This window comes from Pseudopipra pipra, chromosome 17 (assembly GCF_036250125.1).
Source record: "Pseudopipra pipra isolate bDixPip1 chromosome 17, bDixPip1.hap1, whole genome shotgun sequence".
NCBI lineage: Eukaryota > Metazoa > Chordata > Aves > Passeriformes > Pipridae > Pseudopipra > Pseudopipra pipra.
In genome coordinates, this window is record NC_087565.1 from 15,190,460 (window position 1) to 15,215,830 (window position 25,371).

At 56.4% G+C, this 25,371-nt stretch overlaps 1 protein-coding gene across 1 annotated transcript in view; it reads right to left on the minus strand.

The window, feature by feature from the left end:
- Positions 1-20,842, minus strand: part of DLGAP4 (DLG associated protein 4) — a 149,137-nt gene extending 128,295 nt beyond the window's left edge. Inside the window, exon 1 of the mRNA XM_064674430.1 lies at positions 20,423-20,842. The gene's annotated coding sequence lies outside the window, so the exon portion shown is untranslated. The remainder of the gene's footprint in view (positions 1-20,422) is intronic.
- Positions 20,843-25,371: the final 4,529 nt, after the last annotated feature.

Sequence of the window (25,371 nt, forward strand, 5' to 3'; positions counted from 1 at the left end):
GCCTTCCAGGCTTCCCCTGAGGCAGACAAGGATCCTCCAACGGGAGGGACAACGTGCACTTCCAGCCCCGCAGTTGCTGCTCTCCAGTGCAAGCTCAGCTCTGCCAGCTCCAGAGGAACCGAGGCCGCAGTTTCCGTGCTGGGACTGTCACCTCCACTGGGACCCCCCAGCACCATTCCCCTGAAGAAACTTCCTGGCTAGATTTACTACCAGTCTCAGGCTTGGAAATCTTTCTCCCCCACTTTTCCAACCCCAGTTTCATGGCAGTACAGCCCAGAGACAGGTCTGGTTGCATCCCCGTGGAAGGTGTGCTGTGGAGAGGGGACTCAGCCACACCGTGGAGGAGCAAGAGTTGGATGTGGGGTCCTTTAGGGAGCAATTTGGGTGGGTGGCATCACTGCCACTGTCCCAAAGTGCTTCTTCTCTGGTGCGAGGTGAGGTGGAGCAGAGAGGAGGAAGCTCAGCAGAAGACACACTGAAGCTCTCTGGGATGACAGCCCTAGGTAACACCCAACCTTGACCTGACAGAACACCTCCAGAGCCCCGTGGCTGGGAGACTCCCAGGGTGGAGGGTCAGCAGGCACCAGCTGGCACAGCCGTGCTGCCCTGCTGGTCCCAGAGAGGACAACGACACATGGAGCCAAGGTCCAGCTGCAGTCACAGGCAGTGCCAGGACGTGTAGGGATGCATGGGGCATTCCCTCACCTGGGCAGAGGAGGGGATGTGGGATGCCCTTGGCAGCTTGCATCCTGCCCTGCTGGGAGGAAGGGCAGGGAGGATGGGCAGCAGGCAGGGTTGAGGGGTGGACATGCTGAGGAATTCCAGAGAATGAGGGTTCCATGGGGCTGCCCATCCATGGAACCAGGCCAGAACCAGGTCAGTGCCCAGCCAGCTTTGTTTCACACCTCCACTCAGCCCAAGTTTGTTCTGACCTGAGTGCCAAAGGCTCATCTGCTTCCCAAGCTTCTGTGGTACTTTGGGAAATGCTCCCTACAAGTGACACATTCTCAGGTGCTTGGGCTGCATGGGGTGAGGTACTGGACTCCTCAGGAACTGAGATGGTGGCACAAGTGTCCCCATCCTGAGGACCTCAGCACCCTCCTGGCTGGGTTGCTGGCTTCCCCTTGGGCCTCACCCGGGTCCAGCTGTCTGTGCCGATGGGTTTCCTTCAGTTGCCTCCCCAAACAAAACCCGCCAGCTCCCTCCAGCTACCATATTTGAAGATTCCTTTTGCTTAAAATGGTAACCAAGCCCCTGCCATGAGGGGCTTGCTCCTGCCCTGCTGTAATAAAGAGGGAAGATGAAAAGACCAGGGGAAAAATTGCTTCTGCAGCACCTCACTGTCGCTCTAGCTCTATGCTCTCTGTCCTTATTCCTCATTCTCCTTTCCAGGAGCTGTCTGTAACCCTTTGATAACACTCTCCTCTCTCCCAAAAGCTGTGAGTCCCCTCCTGCCTGTGTCACCAGAGACACATCACACGACACATGACACTTTGATGTCAGGATAATGTAGAGACCCAGCACCGTGTGCATGTGTGACATACAAAGAGCCAGTTTTGTCCCAGATTTTGTAATGCAGGGAGAAAAAGGGAAAACTAGGGGGGGAAAAAAATCTTAAAATGAATTCTCCCTGTCCAACACACACACACAGAACTGCTCTGGGCAGCCTGGGACACCAGCGCCAGGGGTGAGCCAGGGACATGTAGGGCCCTGCGGACTCTGGGGGTCCTGCACATTGCCCTGCCCTGAGGGGGACTCTGAGCCCTGGGGACAGCCCTGACAAGTTTCTGTGCCCAGAGGTGACACCTTGCATCCTGGCGAGTGTGGGGCAGCTGCCAACCACCCCCTTACAGCAAAACAAGCAGCTCCAAACCATAGGTTTGGCCAAAAGCTGTTTGAAGATGGATTTGCAGGAACACCTTACCCACTGGCAGTGCAGGTACCAGGGCTGCCCTGTTGAACCTGGCACCTTCAGCAGCCCATGTCCCTGTGGGGCTGCTGCCAGCAGCCCTGGAGTCCCTGCTCCAGGCTGGCAGGTGCCTGTGGAGCCCCCAGAAATCTCCCATGTTCCCTCTGTACAGCCCCTCTGACTGAGGAGGGGTTTCTCTGATTCACATGAGCTGGGACATTCCTGGTTAGGATGGAGGACAATCCCCTTCCCTGCTCTGCCAGTGTGGGAGCAGCCCTGGCTCCGGCCCACAGCCCCAGCCTTGGTAAACCTCCCCAACCCCGGGGACCAAGCCCTGACCCCTCCAGTCCCACATGGTTTGGGACAAGCACAGGTAGGAATTGTCCCAAGAGATGGTTTGGATGCATCCAGCATCCGAAGAAGATAGGTGGGCACAAGGAAGTCTGTTCTTAGTCCCTAGGGTCGCCCACTTTTGGCCTCAGTGTCAGCAGGGACACATACAACTGCAGACGTGGTCTAACCATGCAGGATGAACAGAGCAGCGCCCACAGACCCAGCGCGCTGCATTCCCCCAGGCCCCACGGCATGCAGCACTGTCAGGAAAGCAGGTAGAGCTCAATGTCCCCCATGGGTCCCCTCCCCACCTCTCACACTCCAGCATTGTTTCCATTTCAACCTTCACATCCTGCTCCTGCAATGGCTTCGCAACCAGCTTGGCACATGCACCCTCCCAGGTACCTCTGCAGGCCAGACCTGTGTGTGCTGCCAGTGCACGGAGGGAGAGGGTTTTGATCCTACTGACCCCCTAGTTCATCTAAACCAGTGCCAATGCTGGTGTCAGCATACCCACTGCACATGGAGTGGCTGGATCCAGATCCACTGCAGGAGGGGAGGACCTGTGGTGGGTTGGCCCCTGGTTTGCCTAAACCAGCCAGTGAATGCCTGGGGCCACCAACATCTCCGAGAGGGGAGTGTGACAAGCGTGGCAGGCTGGAAGGCAAAGCCCATGGCAGTGATGACAAGCTCCTTGTGACTATCTCTTCTCTGGATGGACAATGTACAAAGGTCCTGCTCCATGGTGATTCTGCTCCGCACAGTGACCCTGCTCCTCATGGTGATCCTGCTCCTCATGGTGATCCTGCTCCTCATGGTGATCCTGCTCCTCATGGTGACACTGCTCCATGGTGACTTTGCTCCTGTGCTTTGTTCACTCCAAACCATCCATAGCCAGGCCTGGCTTGAAGCTTGTCTTCCAGGAACATCTGGTTCACCCCCACAGCAGCTCTCCCCTGCTGACTTGGAAGCTTCTGTAAGACCAGGGACTGCAGTGACTGCAGCTCCTGAGGCTCCTCACTCCCTGCTGCAGCCACACTGCCCCTTCATCCCACAGACACCTCCTCCTGCTCCTCTGGGAGCTGAGTGGCTCTCACCATCCCCTCCATAAACATGTGGGCAGCCGCCTCGGAGTGCAGCTGTGGGGGGAGTTGCAAGAATGAGCTCCAAAACCGGAGCATGTGGCTCTTGAAGACTCCACAGGTGTGACTGCAGCCTTCCTGCAAAGTCACTTCCTTTCTCCTTCTCCCTCTGGCTCTGCTGCAGACTCTCAGCACTGGGGGAGCTGTGGAGAGCTGGGACGGGGGACGGGGGGGGGGGGGGGGGGGACGACGGACACCACAGACACAATGATGCCCTGCTTGTTTGAGTTGCTCACCTGCCCTCTCCGAATGCTCCAGACCCTCCCTAGTAATGGGAATCAGAGAGAGAGACGTCGGGTTTATCTAAGCCAGAGTCACTAGGAGCCCCGGAACCCTGCTCCGTCATTAGCAGTGACTAAAGCACAGTGAGTCACTACTGCCATTATCAACACTCTTCTAAAGGCTGGGGAAATGCAGCAGGAAGGTGCTGTTCCTTGAAGTCACTGCTTGTAGCTGTTTCCTTCCATCAAGATCTCTGCTCTGGACCTGGGACTGGCTCTGACCCCCCAGTCTGCCCCACGGGCACCTGCCCCCTGGGCCAGGCTCTTCATGTCAGGGTTGACAATATGAGCCATGTCTGCCCCACTCCCACCAGCCCCTCTGTGCTTCAGTCTGCTCCTCGCATTGAGCCATTTATAAAGGTTAATGCATGCAGGACAGATATGCTTTTCCCAAGCTAATTGATGCTAAGACACCACCACGAAGGAGCTGCTCAGTATCACCCGCACCGTGGTGAGGGCAGCATGACCCTGTCCCACATGCTGCTGCTCTCCAGTCCCTTGGTCTGCACAATGCCAATCCTGCCTGTCACCCCTGCTCATAAACCCAGAGCTTCCTGTGACCCCAACATCTGTGGTCATGCCCCTGCCTGTGACCTTTCTCCCAGCTCAGCCCCATCCACACCATGGCCACTGCCCTGTCTGCTGCTCTCGCACATGCAGAGAAGCTGCTGTGACTCCCCCTGTGAGTCCCCATCTCTATCCCCACCTCTGCCTTCCTCCTGTGTGAGGATGTGTCTGAGGGCCACATGGAGACACTGGCACATGGGATAGGCTGTGGCCATCACAGCAAACTTCTGCTCCATGTGCAGCTCTAGATGGCCCCAGTTCAGCCCATTTCTGTGCTGGCCTCCTCTCCCTGTCCATCCAGCCTGCATCTGCTCCTGCTCACCACCTTGTCCTCTGCTTGCCACATGCCCTCATCCCCTCTTCCTTCACATCTTATTTTTCAGCTTTTTGGTGTTTTTTTCCTCCCTTCTGCTCCCAGGTCTCATTTTATCATCAGCCTTGAAAACACACTCACCAGTACACCTAAGACCAGACCCACATTGGGATATGTTTGCCCTGTGGGGCTTCCCTAAACCCAGCCCATCCCAACTCTGGTGTGGCTGTGCCCAGTTGGCTCACCAGTGGTGCAAAGGGCTCTGGTGACCAAGCACACTGCCCTGCTACCACCACCACCTCAGGAACACCTGTGAGACAGCTGTGTGCTGGGTGGCTTACACTTAGCGCCACAAAGAGAAATGAAAATGCCAAAACTCTGGAAAAGGCAGAGGAGGAATTGGACCTAAGACACAAGGGCAGAGCAATTGCTGCAGGGACCAAGAGGACCCTGCACACAGCCCTCATCCCTGCCTGGACATGGTACTGGCCAGGAGAACTCTGCTCTATGAACCATCCCCGTGTCGTGCCCAGGCTTCAGGGCTAGACACTCAGATCTTCCTATTCAAACGGATTACAAATTACTGTCTGATCCACTAATTGGGATGGGAAGATGAGTGTGCTTCTGACAGTGCTGTTTAGTAGCCATTTAGAAATTGCTCTGAAGGCAGCAAGGTGTCATGAGCACACCGCAGCAAGGAGCCACATCTGCTCCAGCCAGTGAGCCCAGGACCACCCCACCAGGACCACCCTGCCAGCCTTATACTGCCAGCAGCTCTGCCCGACCTAATCCCAGCTCCCACAGTGAGTCCTGCCCTGCTGTAGAGCCCACCCAGCTCCCAGGGATGTCCCCTGTCCATTTGGCTCCCAGCCCTGCTGCCATTACTTCGTATTTATTTAACAAAATTAAAACCTGCTTAGTGAGGCCAATGAATGCGGAGGAGACAAACCAGATCTGCCTGGTGCTGCCAGGGAAGGGCAGCTTGGTGCCAGGCTGGAGCCGCCTGCGCTGTCTCAGGGGGACACAGACCCTCCTTCCCATGACTGGGAAGTCACACCAGGGACTGGTCAGCAGCACAGCAAGCACATCCAGTTCTTGGGGTTCCCCTTACCTCCTGCTTGGCCACTGGTGGCAGGGAGGTGGATCTGGCTGGGGAAAGACTTCATGAGGAAAGACCTGTGTTGAGATGGGACTGCCCGAGAGGCATGGGCGATGGGGTCCTTGCACATGCTGATAGGTATGGCCAGACCTCTGAGTAGACCTCCCAGCCCTGTGTCCACCAGTCTGGCACAGGGGCAGCAGCCCTTTGCCTTTGTGTTTTGAGTGATGGCAAGTGTGTGGAGACTGCTCTGAACCCCTCCCATAGAGCATCCAGGGACAGGACACTGCCCCAGCCCAGGAGCAGCAGCAGGGCCACTGCATCCCCTTCTGAGCTCTTGCTGTCCCTGGCAGGGGCCGTGTCCCATATAGTTCCCTACAGGACCTTGATTCTTTCTCCTGGGTTAGAAACTTCCTCCAGATCAGGTAGGAGGACAGGTGGGTCCAGGACCACCTCAGGAATGGCTCTACAGCTCTGGCCTTCCCAAAAGTCATCCTACTGCTGATCCCCATTCCACAGCACCACATCCCTTTCAAATCTCAAACCACTGATGGGTTGTAGTGGTTTGGACTTTGTTTTCCCCAGAGGCTAAGAGAAGTGGTAGACCCCAAGGGGTGGAAACCCTTGGAAGTTTTGAAGTTCTGCCCAATGGCCGCTCCTGCAGAAATGTAAACATATCACAACCAGACCGGAAGAGATGAGTTGTAGTTTTGTTGTTGTAGGAGAGGTGGCCATGTTGTAGAGCCACGAGGAAAGGGGCTCTAAGCCCCTTGGGCCCTTTGGGGCCTCCCAGCCCCTGGCTGGGGGGCTGCGGGGACCTGGAACAGCATAAAGCTGGGCTAGGTGCCTGTAGTTATGCCGGGAGATGTTTTTCTCCATGGGCACAGAGTAGCAGCTGGCACTGACCAGAGAAATGGTGGCAGAGAGCCAGGACTGATAAGACCTGAACTGAAGGAGCAGCAGAAGCAACATGCAACACCAGAGAAAAGACTCCTGGAAGACAGCCGGGAGAAAGAGAGCCAGCAGCTGAGAGACAGAGTTTGGGGTAAGACTGTACCAGATCCCCCAAAACTCCCTTGGAGACCCTCTTGGAGAAGAGGGACATAGACTTCTGTTAAGAAGAGTTTTAGACATGCAGCACTAGAGAGAGAGAGAGGAGCTGAGAAGCTCAGAGACGTCCCGGAGCTGGACCGGGACGGCCAGATGGAATGCAGGGGGAGTTGACCTTGGCTCCCCCCCCTCCTTGCACTGCTGCCACGGTGGCAGCCTGAGAGACAGGGCACAGAGGCCCTGCAAGAGATACCAGACCATCACGAAGACCCCCCTGTGTCTTCGTGATATGACGTGGTGAAACGACCTTGTCTGGGGTTACGAAGCCCACGGAAGACCCCTTTGCCTGTGTCAAGGGGGCCGAGGGAGAGTTTGGATACCTCCCTTGTGAGTGCTGGCAGAAAGCCAGCAATCAGCTGCTGCATGTGGAGAAGACAGACAGACTGCTGCCTCAGAAGATGCTGCTGCTTAAAGACTGGAAGGGATCTGTCCTTCTTTCCCTCCTGGACTTTTATTTGGAGGGGAGAAGAGATCTGGTCCATTGTAAATACTATATGTCATGGTAGAGATAGTTTGTGATCGTGTGTATAATGTGATATGGTATTTATTTGTACAGTCATTGTAATATATTCCCTTTCCCCCACTTTGAGTCTGGTGTGTTTTGTCTGGAAAAGCCCATCTCACATTAGGTTGAGATGAGGGAGGGGGATGGAGCAAGAGAATTAGATTTTGGGGCTATCTCAAACCATGACATGGGCACAAAGTCGGACAGCTCAGCTCCCTCCCAAAGTGCTCCAAGACTTTCCACAGGAGAGAGCACAGAGCCAGAGCTTGAAAGTACAAGCTTCATCCTCAGGGCACCAAGGCAGGGATCCCCCTGCCCTTCACCCTTCTAGGACCCACCCTGGGGTCTCCAACCCTGCTCAGCCCCAGGTGCTCCCTGCAATCCCTGGGCACTGAGCCCTGACCCTGCATTACCCAACAAAGGAATGCAAATCCCCTGGGAAAGCAGAGGGAGGGGACAGGAAGGCTCAGGTCCAGGTCCAGGCACCCACAGAGGAGCAGCTTCATCACAGCGCCAGGCCCAGCCACTACTAGAGGAGTTACAGTAGCATGAATGAGTGCTTTCAGTTTTAATGAAGTCAATCTACCTGTAAAAGCTATTTATACAATCTGAGAGAAAACAGGACTTGCAGCCACATTTTTATGTCATATGAGCGTGTTTTTTCCAGACACCAATTTCCCAGGGATGCCAGCACAGCAGCTGGGAGAAGAGCACCCAGTGCCCAAACTACAGTCCCTCACCACACCAGTTACATGTGGAGCTCCATGGACTTCCAGGGGAGGCAAGATTCCACATTCCCATTATGATAGTAGTTAAAAAAAAAGTGAATTTTGATGGAAAAATAGACATTGTCTTTTCTCTGCTGGGGAGGGGACATCAGAACAAGGTGCTCAGGGAGGTGATGACAAGCCCCTGTCCAGCAAAGACCCCAGGCACCTGGGCTCTCCCTTTCCCTCCTGCTCCCATCCCAAGTGGTGAACCTATCCTGCCAGCCAGGCTCTCACAGGAAGAGCTGTGCCAGGGCTGCCTCTAGTCCTCAGCAGGTCCCTGTCTGCTTTGCCAGTAAAGGATCATTTTTCCAGTGCCTTCCATTACTCTTGGACCAAGGTACAGGTGCCCTGGCTTCTTTCCAGTTTCACCTTTCCAACCACTGGGGAAAACAGGAGAGTTGGAGCCTGCTTCATACTTGAGATGACCTCAAATCCACAGTTTTGGATTTGTTCTTCCCTCCTCCTTGTGAATCCTGTGAAATTCCCCTTCCCAAGCAATACCAGCCAAGGTCCTGCTGCCAGAGGCCCCCAGGGCTCCGTGGGGAGCAGCACCATGCCTATGCTGGTCCTTCGTGCCTGCAGGAGAGGATAAATGGAGTCATCCTACATAGAAATGTCCAGCTGACCAGAAAGCCATCCCATCCCATCTGCAGAGAGAGGAAGGTACAGGAATGGCATTGGAAGTTAAAACGTGTCAAGGGAAAAGCAAGTCTTTCCTCCGCACAAGGCAGGTTGGGGCTCTGAGGGCTCTGTGCTGGGCAGCAGCTGCTCTGATTCTCAGGGGGAGGCAGAGGAGGGATGACCTGGGGGTCTCCCTGGCCACACAGCTGCCAGGATACTGCAGAGCACTGGGGACCCTCTTTGAGGGGTACCTGGGCTGGGTCCAGGGCAGAGCTGAGTCCTTGTCAGCTACGATGATGGTTTGGTCTCCACCATTCTGGCTTTGCAATCAAAAATGCCTCTTCATACTCTGGCAGCATTTCCAAGGGCAGGAGATGCCATGTACCGTGGGAGCCTCCAGCATCACCCCTGCTCCTCTTGCCCTGTTCCCAGCAGCTCTGTGACAGCCTGGTGGGTCTCGGGAAAACTGGGAGGTTTCTAACACCCCTCCTACACTGGGGCCTCACCACAGGTTACTACAGGGACGCCCAGACAGGCTCCTGTGCCAGCACTGAGGCAGGAGAGTCCCACCTGCACCCCTTTGCACTCCACAGATCCAGACACTGGCCAGGGCAGGCACTCAGGGTGGGCCGGGGCTCTTCCTTGCACCAAGTTCCACAGGGCCACAATGTGCTGTGACTTCTTCTCATGGAAAGGGTCCTGATGTAAACTGATGGTCCCAGGCATGCCCTCAGGGAGTCACTCCCTGCCCAGTGTGTGGGAAGACAAAGCAGCTGCCCTTCTCCCTTCTGCCATTCTCACTCCTGGGAGAGAGCCCCAAGACCTGAGCCCTGAGCCTGAGGTACATGAACATCCCTTCCCAGGGATGTTACAACAGCCTTCCAGCTCCAGTGGAAACCAGTAGATCAGTGTAAAGAGGAATTTGTGGAATTAAATTTACTTTTCCCTTTCTCTGAAATTTGCCTTTGTCCACAGACCCTCGGTTGTTCCTGCAGTGGTCTGTGGGATGCTAAAGGAGCACCCACTGCACACAGCACACACACAGATCCACCCTGGACCAAGATGGGAGCCTGGCAGAGGGACCCTTATGGAACTGGTGGGTGCTTGGTCTGAGCCCATCCCTGTGGAGGAATTGGAAGTGGCTGGAAGGAGTGTGGATGCCAAACATTTCTGGTTGCTGGCAGGGGCAAAAATGGCTGGATTTGGTGGTTTTGATGTCAGAACCCCTAAGCAGGAGTTCCCATAGAACCATAGAATCTCCTGAGTGGGAAGGGACCCCCAAGGATCATCGAGTCCAACCCCTGGCCCTAAACAGGAGAGAATGCCACAGAATGTGCCTGAGAGTGTTGTCCAAATGCTCCTTGAGCTCTGTCAGGTTTGGGATCGTGACCATTTCCCCAGTGAGCCTGTTCCAGTGCCTAACCATGCTCTGGGTGAAGAACATAAAGGGTGTATAAAGACTTCCCTGGGAGTGTGATCCATGCTCAGCTCCTGCCAGCATCACCTCCCCAAGCCTCTCCTCCTGTAGGGTCCCCCACAGCCACCAACCCCACAGAAGAGGAGAGGAGACATGGTCATCTAGCAAGGGCAGCAAGCACTGCAAGGGAGGGAGCCAACCACTCAGGGCTCCCCACCTGGAAGTGGCTCAACCTTTGCTGGGACAAGCAGTGCCACCAAAGTAGGGCTGCTGGGCTCCCGGGGCCGTGGCAGCACAGCGGCTTCCTTGGCACGGAACAGGGCGTCTCTTCTAATTATATCAGCTCTGTCCCACAAAGAGCAGCTGGGAGCTGGGGTGCCCTATTTACACAGCCCTTCTCTGGGCCCAGCAGCTGCAGTGCTGGCAGACAGCCCGCCCCCAGCCCTGGTACTGGGATGGTCCCCCTCAGCGGCTGGAGGAGGGGAGCAGCAGCCAACTCCACACCCAGTCAGGATGGCCTGGCACAGCCTGGATGGGCATTTGCTTCTGGGAGGCAGCCGGTTGCATGGGTCTGGGTCAGTGTCCAGTGGATTGGTGGTCTCTCTTCACCCCATTCTCCAGCACCTGGACTGGCTCCTACTGGACTCCCTGAAGGCTGAGTGATCCCACACTGCCAACAAGGTCTGAGCACCAGAGCAGCACACTGAGGCCAGCAGGATCCTCCTGCAAGACACTGAAGCCTGTGGCCAGGGCAGGCGTGTCCTCACTCACCACCTCCCACAGGCATCCATGCTGGAGCCATGGAGCGGTCTGCAGGACAGGGACTCCAGCTACCTCTGAATAGCTCATCTCGTTCCACCCCCTGCCATGGACAGGGACACCTTCCACTAGACCAGGTTGCTCCAAACTCCGTCCAACCTGGTCTTGAACACTTCCAGGAATAGGGCATGGATATTAGCCCTGTGTCAAGAGCCACTGGAGGTGGCTGGAGCCATCAGGAGGTAACTGCCACCTCAGGCAGCACCCAGGCTCTGCCATGAGCAAACTACTCCTGCCCGTGATGGGACAACTGGAATGAACACACTGATGCTGGGGTTATTCTTCAGTTTGGAGAGTGCCAGGCAAGGGACTGGGCAGGAGCCAAGGGCACTCAGAGCTGGTGCCACAGGGGGGCACAGAGGAGGGGGTGACAAGGGGTTGGTGGATCCCACCCAAAGTTCTCTGTGTTCATCTCCCAGAAATTTCACTGTGCTCTGGAGATCCTGGCACAGTTCCCCCTCTCCTCATGCAGGATCTCTGGATGCTCCAGTCAGCAGCCTGCCCAAACGATGCTGGAGACTCAGCCCCCCTGCATATATGCTTCAAGATGCCCCTTGGACCCGCCTGGGAGCTGGGCCTGGGGGATCCCCTCCTGCCCTGCACCCCAGCTCAGCCATGTCCCCAGAGACACTGCTGTTGGGGTGCTGCTGGCAGGTGTGATCCCGCTCCAGGGGGCTGACAGGTTCCCTGATTCCAATCCCAGGGAAGCCCAGGGGCTGGGGAGAGGCTGGGGGCTGCCTAGCCCCTGCCACCCAGGGGGATGATGGTTTAATCCCCCTACGTTATTTCAGTTGCTAGGTGATCAAATTATCCATCTGCTTGTGACAGCACGGGAGAGCGCTGTGAGTCAGTCCCTTCCACAGCCAGCAAAAGGGGTTCACTCCAGCCTACCTCCAGCCTGTCCTGGGTCCCTCCGTGCTCACAGGGTGCTCTGATGGCAGAGCCTGCCATGCACAGGGGAAGTAGGTCTTGCCCAGATAAGTCAGGCTGCCATGGGGCGGTGGGCATCTTCCCACATGCTTCTGGAGAACGGGACCCCTGTGGCATCCTGGAGAGCACGGTCGAGCTGTGTCCTCACTGCACCACCTGGAAGGAGGGGTTTGTTCTATTATATTGGATTGGACGTTAGGAAGAAATTCTTCCCTGTAAAGGTGGTGGTGAGGCACTGGCATGGGTTGCCCAGACAAGCTGTGGCTGCCTCATCCCTGGAAGTGTTCAAGGCCAGGTTGGATGGGGCATGATCTAGTGGAAGGTGTCTCTGCCCATGGCAGACAGTGGAACGAGATGGTCTTCAAGGTCCCTGTTGTAAGTTCCCTTCCAACACAAACCATTCTGTGATTATGTGCTTCATTCCAGAGCAACTTTGAGGGATCAGATGAGCCCCAGTAGAAGCACAGGCAGGTTTGGTGTTACTCTCTGGGACAGCCCAGCACTGTCAGCACAGCCACCCAAGCACCTTCCCCCCCTCCTCAGGGACATCACACTATGAACCCAGGGAAAGACATCAGGCTGCTCAAGACAGCAAGGCAGAAAGGTAACACTTTGAGAGAAAATACCATTTTCATAAAGTGTTTGAAGTCATTTGGAGGAGGAAAGTGGGAAGGAAGAGAAATAAGAGTGTGTGGATGTGTGTGTGTGTGTGTGTGTGTGTGTGATGCATGCATATGTGAGAGAGTGACAACAGGAGCCTCCCTCCCTGCAGAGGAGAAACCATCTCAGTTTTTCAGGTTTGGTAGAGTGTTGAGACACTGGGAAATTAAAGCAGTGCCCACAAAACCTGTTTGGAAAGTCCAGTTTCCTTAAACGTAGGTGCTGCACAGACCCTTCTGCTGCCAATGGGCACACATTGGGCTGGTGAGGTGCTGGGGGCTACACAGGACCCCTATCCCCTGCCACATGCAACCTGCATGATCTGAAGCCCACCAAGGCCAGTGGAAATCTCCTGTGAGATACATGGGCCTTTGCAGGAGCATCACTGGCCACGTGGAACTTTGCTGCAGGGATAGAGCAGGGTGGCCACCCCAGGGTTTGCCCGTCCCAAAGAAGAAGCCCTGCAGCAGGGTGAGGAACACCATGCAGGGTAGAAAAGGAACAGAACCATGGCAGAGCAGCTGGGAGCTGCCCCAAACTACCTTCTCTGCCTTCTGCCACTGCACATTGGCGAAAGACCCTCTGCTCGTCCGCTCCCTCTCACCCCCCACACCCTGTGCCATGCCAGGAGCTCAGCCAGCACTGAGGAACCCACACAGCATCCCAAACCCAGTGCCATGCAACCCAAACCCCAGGAGCTGGGCTGGTGGCCTCCATGCTGCTCTCCACAGCTCTCCCAGGTCCCCCAGCAGCTATCACGACTTCTTAGTGCAAAGAGACTCATTAATGAAGTGGAAAAGGAGGAGGAGGAGCAGGCTGAATGGTCTGTCCTAAGGGACAGTGCAGCAACGAGGAGGAGAGGGTTCAGCATTGATCTCAGGATAAGCAGCCACTGGAGAGAGAGAGAGGAACAACTGTCCGGAAAATAAGTGGGGGTGGAAAGGATGAGGGGTGCAGCTGGCTGGGCAGCCAGTTGGGGGTGGAAGCCATGGAGGTGTGGGCAGGAGGAGCACAGGGAAGGGATGCTGCCTGCAGTGTCACACAGTCCCAGCCACAACACCCTTCACCAAAAGGCAGGAGGCAAAGGGGGGCCTGCAGAGCCATGGGCAGGAGGATTGGGTCCTGGGGGATACCCATGACTCCCCTCCCAGGGCTCTTGACCCCAGCTGCACTCCTTGTCCCGGACCTCAAGTCTCTCCATCCTGCAGGGCACGATCCCTTTGCCAGTGCCTGGCGCCCTGGCACGGCCATGAGCCTGCAGCTTCCCAGCAGCAGCACTGGTGGAGGGAGGAAGTCCGGCTGGGCTATGTGGGAAGGACGTTTTTCTCCAGCTTAGTGGTTCCTAGTTTCCAAACTGTCTCTGCAAGGGGCTGGCTGCTGTGCTTGTTGGCAGTACTGCCAGGGGCTGGGGGGAACCACTGGCCCCTGGCCACCAGCCCCTGGCTGGCTTGCCGTGGGGCAGTGGGCACAGAGCCCCAGAAGTGGGTTTCTCCAGCCCACTGGTTGGCAGTGCTGGAGGCTGCTGGATAGCGATGGGAGGGGAACGTTTCCATCCCCACCTCACAGCTCCAAGCAGAGGAGAGGAAACATCAGAGGGGCAGGGGCTACAGTCAGCAGCTCCACTGCAGCTGCTTCTGCAGCTCTGAAGTCTTGCACTGTTCCTTGGGTTCCTGAACCCAGGGAGCCCCGGTCTGCAGCAGCTTCCTGTCTCCAGGTCACACAGGGTCACACAGAAGGCTTGGCTCCCCATGGCTCTGAGTTATCACCTGGGCCTCCACTGCTCCTGTAGGGCAGCAGGAAGGCTGCTCTCCTCTGCTCACAGCACACGAACAGACTTGAGTGCTGGGGACAGGACTCCCATGCTCCAGGAAAGGTCTGAGGAGCTCACAGGGAGCTTGGGTGCTCTACTCCTGGCCAGACCTGCTGCCCCATCATGCAGGGCACAAACCTTCTGTGAGCATCATTGCCTCAGAAGTATCACCCCCTCAGGAAGCATCGCCCTCCTCGCTGAGCAGGGGGAGGACACAGCCATAGTGCTGTGGTGGGTCTGTCTATCCATGCCCTCCACATAGCCAGCATGCTGCCCGGAAAGCACAACCCAAACCTTAGCCTGCCATGAAATCATTTTTCCCACCCCAGAGGCTTTTCCCCACAGCAAGCAAGGACAGGCAGGGAATGGTATTGGTGGCTATGAGCCGACAGCTGAGAAACTGTCCACATTCCAGCCAGCTGAAACATCTCCTAAGACATCCCTGGGCTTCGACCTCTTCCCAAACCAGCAGCAGTGCCCAACTGAGACAGAAGGAGGGTGGGTTATTTAGAAAATGCCAAACCAGCCCTTTCTGATTGTTCAGAAAATCATCTTGCTGTTCAGAACACGAAAATCACTGGATAAAGGACCTTGTCTACTAACTGTGCCTGCTCAGCTCTAACACCAGCCCTGAGTCCCAGCTGCCCCAGCAGCTCTGCCCCAGGAAGAAGGTGGTCCCTGGGGCCTGGCCTGCTCCCCGGAGGATGAGAGGTACTGTCCCCCCACAATTTGGGTCAGCCGAGGGTGGGAGCAGGGCAGCAGGTCCCTGTCCCACAGGTGCTGGGCACCTGGCTGAGGTGCCATCTCAAAGAATTGCCCAGATGAACCACCAGAGCAGCCATCCCCTCATACTTCTCTACCATGAGGATTAATTGGACAAGGAAAATGGTGAGGGAGCATCAGCTTCATTCCTGCAGTGAAAACTGTGCCATTAAAATCCTCTTTCCTATGACACACACTGAGCCTATTTCCGTAACAGTTTGGCAGGGGAATAACATTACTGAGCCTATAAATACCTTGTGAGGTGCTGCTCTGGTGACGGAGCAGCAGGAAGTGGCCCTTGCCCACCCTGTGCTGGCCCTGCAGCCTCCTGGGAAGGCACAGGTACCACCACCACGGGAGAATTGAGGGTGATGGACAGGAGAACATAGGAGGGCTGTCCCAGTCCTGGGGGACAGTGATGGGTTGGGAGAGGACTGTGGTTGATGGGAACAGGGCAAGAGCTGTGCAAGCCCTGGAGACACTGGAGGGGACAGAGCTGAGCCAAGGGAGCATAGGGATAAGAAGATGGTAGAAAGCATTGGCACCCCGAGGATGTTCCCAAAGCAAACTGTGAAGGTCCCTGCAGCTGCAGCCAAGGACTTTGGTCTGACCCAAACCAGGCTGACACACAACCAACTCATCTTTGTCCTCCTCATAGGGACCCCAGGCACAGAGGGGGGTCTCACACCAGAGGAGGCAGCAACAGAGACTCTTCAGGGCACAAGTTGATGCTCTAAAACACCCCAGGGACACTTGCCACATGTTCTTCCCAGCTGCCCCATCACAGAGGGAAGCTGCTCCCTGCAGATCCCTGGCCATCAGCTGGGTCATCCCAGAGACCCAAAGTGAGGAATCAGCAACCATCTCCAGTGCCTGCTCCTCTACCAAGGCCCTGAGACAGTGTGGGTGAAGAAAACACCCCACAACAGCTGAGAGGGAAGTGGTGGGGAGAGGGTTCCAGCCTCCCAGTCCCCCAGCCCCACTGCAGGCTGTGCAGGGAGGGGAATGGCTGGAGCTGTGGTGCTGCCATCCCGTTGTCACCTGCCAAGGGACACGGTGTGGGTGGTCCCTGTCCCACAGAGACACACCGAGACAAATGGCTGAGGGATTTGGATATTAAATATTTGACATAAGGGGACTTTCATCACAGGTCTTACCACTCCTCCTGAGCACAAGTGCCAACACCGTTCCTGAAAGCTCCTGGGTCCCTCCTGTAGAGCGCTCTGAGTCCTCACCAACTGCCCTACGGACAGCACAGGAGATATCAGGGGACATCAAACCCAAAGACAGTTTCTGGAGGCCTGAGGCAATAGCGTCCTTCTATGTAAGAGTCCCCCAAGGGATGCATAGAAAGGCCCACACTCCCCAGAGACTGCAGAAGCAAGACCCAGGGGACATCTAAACCATCTGACAGCAGAGTGTAGGTTTGGGGCTGCTTGTCACCTGCCCCCCGCCATGCCACCCACAACCAGAGGGCATAAACCCACTGAGATCATAGAATCACAGAAACATGGACTGGTTTGGGTTGTAAAGGACCTTAAATACCACCTAGTTTCAACCCTCTGCCACAAGATGACCATAACAGCTCTGGAAGTTGTGCTGCGCTTCCTTCGAGCATCTGGAAAGCTTGGCAAGGAGCTGCAGCAAGCCAGGCTTCATTTGGGGAAAGCTCTCAGGAAAGGCCAATTTCCTGACAGTCAATGATCCAGACCCACCAGCCAGTCACAAGAAAGGCTGACATCCATGGGAGCCTGCTTGAGCACGGGAGAGCTCAGTCTGGTGGGAACCTTCTCTCTGCAATGTCTCTACAGCAAGAAGAGGAGCAGGATCTTCTCTTGCACACCCAAAACTGTAACACAAGGTCACACACAGAGCCCACAGGAATTTCTGCAGGTAGTTGCATGGTTGGGGTAGCCAAAGTCACTGCCCACAGAGGAGCCTGACTGACCTCCCAAACCAGACATGTGAGCAGGCACAAAGTGTGGAATACAGACATCTGCAAAACCCTGTCACATTTATGCCATGGAGAGCTGGACATGCCAAGCCCAGGCTGCAGGAGGTTGGTGCAAATCCCAGGAGTGTTGTTTCAGCAAAGCTCTGCTGTACATAACCAGCTTTTGGCAAGACACAGAACCTCAAACAGCAGTTCAAGCCAAGTGCTTCCCTTACAGACTCAAGCAGAACCTTCACGTCCATTTACTCTGCATAAAACTAAAAACGCCCCCAAAATGAAGAATAATCAAACAGTCTCTCTGCCCAAAACAACTCTGACCACTGCAGTGATGGCCTGTGATCACCTGCAGCCCCTTCCCTTTCAGTGAGTCTGACCAGAGCTCCCTCTCCAACAGCTACCTCATGGAGGTGGGCAATGCTCAGCCTGCCTGGGGTGACCCAGGTCACCCCACTGTGCTCCCGGGGACCAGATGTGTTGCCCCAGGGTGCGCAGCTGCAGCAAGGGGCTACCCTCTGCCCCTCGCCCTGGCATGGCTGGTCAGGGAACCCAGCCAGCTGCAGCTCAGCCTTGGATCCAGGCTGGACAATGGTGAGAAGAAAAACCTCACCAAGCTCTGAATCAGCTCCTTGAACCCCATAAAAAAAAGCAAATGGGAGTCAGCCCAGCTTCTGGCAGCCTGGCACAGCCTCGCCTGGGGCTGATGGCACTCGGCATGAGCTGGCGGCTCTGGCCTGAGCCAGGCAGTGAAACCTGGGACACAGGTGGCTGCCGGGGCACACAGCCCTCCCAGGGACACATCCTTGTGGGCTGCTCCCCTCTGTGGATGGCGAGGGGATGATGCGGGCAGCGAGGAAGGCAGCTGCCATCTGGATCCCGAGCTATCCATTTTTGTGGTGGCAGCAGCGGCTCAGCACTGGGAGAGGCCCGATTGTGGGCAGATTAGAGGGGACACGGCGTGTTCATCCCCATCCTGCTGTGCTGCCACTACCCAGGCTGGAAATAAAGCCTCATTTTTCATGCAAAGATGCACAATGGTTAACAGGGAAAATTTGCCTGGGAGGCATGCAGGTAGCAAACCAATTTCCAAACCGGTCTCCAATTACTACTGATGGTTATTTGATTTACATTTTTTTGTGGCTTGCCAGATGTTGATTCTCCAAGGGTGAAATTCCACCCAGAATAAGGGTGTAGGAAGGTGCAGAAGTCTCCTGCTGCAGAGTGGCATGTTTCCCTGGAGCTGCTCTGTTCCTCACCACTTGCAGCTTCCAACTGTACCATGCGTCATGGACAGCGAGAGGAGTGAGGAAGCTGAGCTGCTGCAGAGACCAGAGCCACATCTGCCAAACCCACAGCTGGAAAAGCCTCATCTTCTTGCTGGCATAAGCAGCAGCCCCACGTTCCAGAGCAGGACTGGCGGCTCCTACCAGGCGATAACTTCCTGCAGGAAGCCCCTGAGCTGGCTCTGTGTTTGGCTTTGGAGAAGAAGCAGTCAGAGGTGGATTTGCAAGGGTCTGGGAGTCCATTTTGCAGGAAGTGCTCCAAGATGCCTAGGTCCCGCGGAATGCCAGCCCGGCACATCTGCACAGACACGGCTGCTCACAGTGCCACAGGTGCTTGCCACACACCAGGGTAGGGGCATGGTGTTGGGAAGGTCACCAGGGCTATGATCCTCAAAGGCACATGGTGTCAAACTCCAATGGAAATGATGGCAACAAGGCTCTAAATCCTGCTCTTGCCTGGGCCTCATCTCGGACCGGAGCTTCCTAAGTGCGTCATGCCCATAGGAGACGTTGTCATGTGGCATCTCTCTCCTGGAGGGGACTGGCACGTGGGGGGGACATTCGTCTGCCCCTCCAAAAGTCTAATGCAAATGCAATGATCCAACCACCACCCCAGGGCTGATCCGGGTCCTTGTTGCAGAGGGGCACAGGGGGGGCACGCAGGGAGCCTACCAACCACATCCACAGGGACAGCGGGCGCTGCCCTGCCAGGCACAACTGCTCGCTGCAGACCAGCTCCATTCCCTGCTGTCTCCATTCCCCACAGCCCTGCTGGCCCTGGGCAACCCAGAGCATCTTTACGTGGGAGATCCAGCAGGAAGAGGACTGCGGATCAGACAGACGGGTGAAGAGTCGGGCAATGGACTGAGGGTTGGGCAAGTCTGCCCACAAGCACAGCACACTGCAAAGCATCCCGTCCCAGGAAAAGGGGAGAGTACATCCCGGGCACGGCAAACATAGGCCAGGGTCGTACTCATTGCCAGTGACTGCTCATGGGATAGGGACAGTTGCCTGGAGATGGCCAGGGGGTGCAGCCAGGATGGGGCCCGGGGGGAGCAGGCAGCCTGGGTACATGTGTGCTCACAGACCCCACGCACCTCCCCACACGTGCCTGCTCCCTCCAACATCCCTATGTGTTCCCTGGCGCACGTCCCCAGCCCCCCACGCCCCCTCACTGCACGCACACCCGCAGGTAACACATCATCACCTACCGGAGCACACGCGTGCGTGCACCACTCAGCCCCCAGCAGCACACACGCATATCCAAGCGGCACACGCACCCCCGAGCACAGCGCACGCAGGCGCGGGCCGTGCACACCCGCACGCTCGGGCTGGGGCCGCTCCTCCGCACAGGCTCGATGCGGTGGGCACGCACGGGGAAACGGGGCCACGCTAAGCCCCGCACCCGACACCGGCCGCGCACGGTGGGTCTCGCACCCGACACAGACGCCCACACGGGCTCCGCAGCGGGTCCCACACACACGCACGGGGCCGTGGGTTCCCGCACATGCACATATATGTGCTGTGGGTAACGGAGGCAGCGGCGTGGCCGGGCTCTACCGTGGATCCTGCACCCCTGCGCAGCCGCGGCCCCGCCACGCCGCAGCCCACACCGGCACCCGGCCGCCCGCTGCCCCGCATGGACACGCGTGGGGTGGGATGGGCCACGCCCCCCGGGGGTGCGGGATCTCTCTCTCTCTCTCTCTCTCTCTCTCTCTCTCTCTCTCTCACACACACACACACACACACACGCACACACACACACACACACACACACATACGCTCTGAGCCCGGTTGGTCTGCAGCCACTTAACTCCTTGTTGCCCGTTCCCGCACCAGCCAGCGCAGCCCTGCATCAGCCAACCCCTTCCCCGCACCGTCCAGCCATCCAACCCGCACCGTCCCTTCCAAGCCCCTTCCAAGCACCGTCCGGACCTTCGCCCAGCACCGTCCATCCCTCCATCCCGCACCGTCCAACCCGTTTCCCATATCGTCTGTACCTTCGGTCCGCACCGTCCATCCCCGCACGCCCAGCGCCGGCCCGGTTCCGCACCGCCCTTCCGCGAGGGCTGCGCCTCCCGCCCCGCTCCCGGCGCCCCCGGCCCGGCCGCCTCTGGCCCCGCCGCAGCCCCCTCCTCACCTGGCCTGGTTGTGGGGGTCCCGCGGCGGGGCAGCGCCCGCTCCTCGCAGCGCCCCGGCGGGCTGGGCAGGGGGCTCGGCTCGGCTCGGCTCGGCCCGGCCCGGCCCTGGCCCCGGCCCCGGCCCCGGCCGCTGGCCGGCCCCTCTGCCCCCCTGCCCGCGGCGCGGTGCGGCCGCCTCGCCCCTATGCGGAGGCTCCAGCGGCACCGAGGCGATGCCCATTCATTCAGCTTGGCCCCCGCAGCCCTCCCCTTCCGCCCCGCGCCCCAGCCGCCTGCATGGAGGAGGCTGGCGATGCTGCAGCGGTACCCAGAGCCCCCGGAGAGCACAGTGCGGAGAGGAGGGAGGGAGAGGAGGAGGAAGGAGAGCAGAAGGAGGGAAGAGGAAAGAGGGAGATGGCTACCCCCAAAACCAGAGCTGGATCTGTAGAAGACTCTGGGATTTCCACAAGGAAATCAGGGCAGGGAATGGAGCGGGGCCGGCGCAGCAAACCGCCCCCCCCCCGCCAGCCCGGCACAGCACCTCCAGCTCGGCACCCAGGAATGCTGCCGGAGTGGCAAGGGCAAGCCAAAGGCTGCGGACTGCGGGTGGTGGGCACGGCTCCGCACAGGGCCAGGGCAGGGGCAGGGCCCCCGCGGAACTGAAATGTGCTCCTCTAAGCCAAGGCTGACCCAGCCGGGGGGCACCAGCCACTCCAGCCAGGACCTTGGCTTTAAGGACATGGAAAGCTCGGGAGGCACCTTTTGATGGTGTTGCCGACCTGGTGCACAGGGTCTGCATGCTTGGCCCCACACCTACCCTTGCACCCTCCCAACTTTGCTCAGACACCCCCTTGCAGAGCCACGACCCCCCCTAATGCACTGGGGTCCCAGTGTCCTGAGCTCCAGGATAACATCCTGCACGCCACATCAAAATTTCTCAGCTTTTCCTAATCTGGGTCTTGCTTAACCCTCTGGAAAATAATCCACTGACCATCTGCCACAGTGAAATTCATTTACAACCTTGTACAAATTAGGCTCAACTGTTCACTTGCTGCTCCTCTTCTGCTCAGGGTTTTTGGTCACTGTGGTGCATGTGTCTTCCTTCCCATGGGCTGGGGATGACCTTGCCCTGGGCTGGAGGTGACCTTGCCCTGGGCTGGGATGACCTTGTCATGGGCTAGAGATGACCTTGTGAGCACTGGGCTGCAGAGCAATGCTTGTTCCTCACATGTTCTTGGATCTCAGGGTGCTTTGCTCCTGGCTGGATGGCAGGTATTTCCTGTGCCCAGCCTGCCTACCCTCCCAGGGACTGCTGAGGATCCTTTCTAGGGGAACAGCCTCTCTATTTGGATGCCCTTCAAGGTGTGTGCAGGGCAGGTGATGACCTTTCAGGTACACCGAGCAGATGGGTCCATGCAGGACAGAGAGCAAGAGCTCTTGGACTTCCCTCTGCCAGGGATTCCCAACCTGGCTTCAGGAGATCCAGGTATTGATCCAGGTATTGGTGGTTTCAGAGGTAATTGCAAATCCACAGACCTTGATGCTTTGGGATGCCTGACCAGGGCTGTCCCATGGGAAGTGAGGTGATCAGAGAGACAGGACCGCTCGTCTCTGTAAAATAACTCTGCAGCTGCCATGCACCTGCATTAGAGCCTGGACTGAGGGGTGAGCACAATGCTGGGAGCAGCTATCACAGGTATTTTCCCATCCCTTTGCCCTGGTGCTTTTGCAAATGGAGAGCTGGCTTCCTGGGGAAGAGGCTTCACTCTCCTAGGAAAATAGAAATATACAGATTTTTTTTCCTTCCTGTAGCAGATTCAGCAAAAGTGCAGCTGCCTTCCCAGTCCTGAATACAGAATTGACCATTCAGTTCATCCCTAAGGGGAAATGACCCAGCAGAAAGGAACAATGAGCCCCACAGTGCTCTCTGCACCCTCCAAAATCTTTCTCAACCCTGACATTTTCCTCTCCCAACTTCCAAGGGTGCCTGGCTCCGTTTGCAGGGCAAAGGCTTCCTGCATGCTTCCAAGCCCCCTCTCTGTAAGTCTATCAGCTTCAAAATGTTTTTTGTTCTTAAATTGCAATTAGGCAGGTTACTTGTCAATGGTGGAGCCTGGGGTCCAGAGGCACTGGGACAAAAAGAGCAGGAGATGGGTGAGTAGCTGAGTGAAAGGCATCCAGCTGCCTCAGGGGGAAAGGACATTCCATCTCTGCCAAAAGCATGGAGGGTCTGGATCCCAGTAGTGGGACCAAGCAGCCTAGAATCTTTTGGCTGTGAGAGGCAATACCTTTTCCATCATCCACAGCCCTCCCGAGCCTTATGTCAGCCCCAAGGGGCTGAAAGAACATGAAGAAGAAGTTGTAATTGATGTTATTTGCTGTTGATTTTACTGTGAGTGTTTGGGTGCTCCTCAGAAAAGTCCCTTGGTGTCCTAAGAAGCCCAGAGCCAGGTGCAATGCTGGGGGAATGGAGACCAGCCCTGGCAGGCTGACATGCTTCCCTGCTGTGGTTTCAGTTAGCAACCCAGCAAAGCCCATGTGGAGGAAAAAGATGGTGAGATAAGGAGGGATATTGGATTTAGGAGGAAATTTAGGAAGAAATTATTTTATAATATTTGGGAGGCCCCGGCACAAGTTGCCCAGGGAAGCTGTGGCTGCCCCATCCCTGCAAGTGTTCAACCCAAAGGTTGGATGGGGCTTGAAGCAACCTGGTCTAGTGGAAGGTGTCCCTGCCCAAGGCAGGGGGGTGGAACTGGATGATCCATAAGGTCCCTGGCCACCCAAACCATTCTGGGATTCTATGACTCTATGAATGAAGGGCAACTGGGGAAGTTTGTCTGCAAAAGACCTCAAAGCCTCACTTCTGACATGTACAGGAGTCAAGAGGGGGCTTGGACACCTACAGGAAAGCTGCAGGCAACTGTATAGGCTTTTCCAAGTGAAGACAAATGGTTCTCATTCCTGGTGATGAAGGAGGGAGAATCAGGGGGGGCACAGGAAGAGGTGATACATTCAAGGCAAAAGGGGAGCAATCTTTCCAGAACTGGTGTGATAAGCACTGGTTAACATGGCTGCTGCTGCTAGGCCAGAGAACAGAGCATAGCAGGAATCAAATGGCAACATACCTGAATCCAGGTGAATATTTTAGCCTGAGGAATTGATATAAAGGATTTAGCTGGAAGCAGTGATGTAGAGACCATGTGAGACTCTAGCGTAGCTGGGAGGAGGAAGCTGAGCTCGAGGTGGTGCAGAGCAATGGAGCACAGAGGGTTTGTCTGGGTGGGAGGGATGGGGGAAGTCTTTGGAGTGAGGTGAGGAACTCTGCTCTCAGTGTGCTAAAACTGGGCTGAAGGCTGACCCTCTACCAGGAAATGTCAACCAGGCTGGCTGGTTTTTTTGGAAGAAAGAGACAAGTCTGGCACAGCACAGTGGATCTGAGGGTCACCATAGTGATAGCAGCTGGAACTGGTGGGTGGTGGAGATTAGCCAGCTACAGCATTTGAAAGGGGAACAGAGAGGGCTGAGGGACAGGATGCTGTGGGCATCTGGCAGAAGAAGGAGGTGGGGGTAAGGGAGAGGCAGGGGAGCAGAGATGACAAGGGCAGGTAGAAAACCAGGGAAGGGCATCAGAGAAGCATTCTAAGCCTTTCTAAGGCTGAATGTGTGGAGACATGGAGAAAGATCAGAGATGAAGACTGAGCAGAGCTTTGAAATCTTTGGGAGAAACCTGGACACAGGACTCTGCTGAGCAGGCAGGACAGAATGCAGGGACAGTGTGAGTGTGGATGTGGAGAAGGAGGAGACCTGGGACATGGGGCAGCAGTCCGAGGGGATCTCTCCAGGCTTAGAGATGTTTGTGCTGTAAACCTGAGAGTTTCTGGCACTGGTTAGGGGGAGAACAGGGCAGAGCAGAGCAGGGAAAGAGTGTGAGGAGTCTGTTACCATGGGAGGGAGGTGATGGTGCTGCCAGGAGAAATAGAGGGATCCAGAAGAGTCCCACCAAGGTGGCAAGGAAGAACAGAAGAGGATGAGGGTTGACAAGTCAGGATCTCTTACATCCCTTATGACAGTGGCAGGATGCTGTGTGGGAGGCCAACTAGTTGAGAAGAACAGGGTCATTTAGGGAGGAGAAGGCAGAAACAAATTCCAAAGGAACTGTTTTGAGTTGATTTGGCTTGAGCTGGGGACTTGTACCATGGCACTGTATGATACAAGGGCACTCAGAGTGTGTGACCACCCTGGTCAGAGTAAGGCCGTTCTATCTGGTGTTTTATCATCCTGGGAGTTTAGCTGGTGATGGCTTTGCAGCCCATAGGAGAGGCTGAGAGTGTCATTTGCAACTTTCTGCTATTAAGCAGGAACAAATTCTCTGGCACTGGATTACTGCTGTCGCCAAAGGTGACATAGTGTGTCAAGGATACCACTGACCATTTCAGTCATAATGGGACCAACATTCACTGCCAACACGTGAAATGACCTGTCTGGCTTTGCACAGGAAGCAAGGCTGGGGAGGGACAGGATGACAACGTGTGGAGAGGGAGGTTGGAGGAGAGGGAGCAAGAGATGAGGCAATACTGAGGGATGGACACAGTGCTGAGCATGCACAAAGCAATGTTGGGGTTGCTGAGTCTACAGGGACCCTGAGTCAAACAACCATGACTGACTCAGGACCTGGAGGGATAAGGAGGAGGCAAGTGAATGCAGGTGAGGGCATTGCAGATGCTTGGGGTCCAGACTGCAGTGCTCTCAGCCACATGGAGGGGCAGGAAAGGGGAGCTGCCCTGAACACTTGGCATCCCCCAGGCTCATCAAGCTCTGAGCGATGTGGCTCTTCCAGTGAGATCCTACAACCCCTCAGGGTGCTGCAGATACCTCTGGGGACCAATGAGGGGTGAAAGGCCATAAAATCCATGGTGGGCTGTAAGAGATGAGAGGTGCATGCCCAGGGGTGGCAGACCTTCCTCCTCTA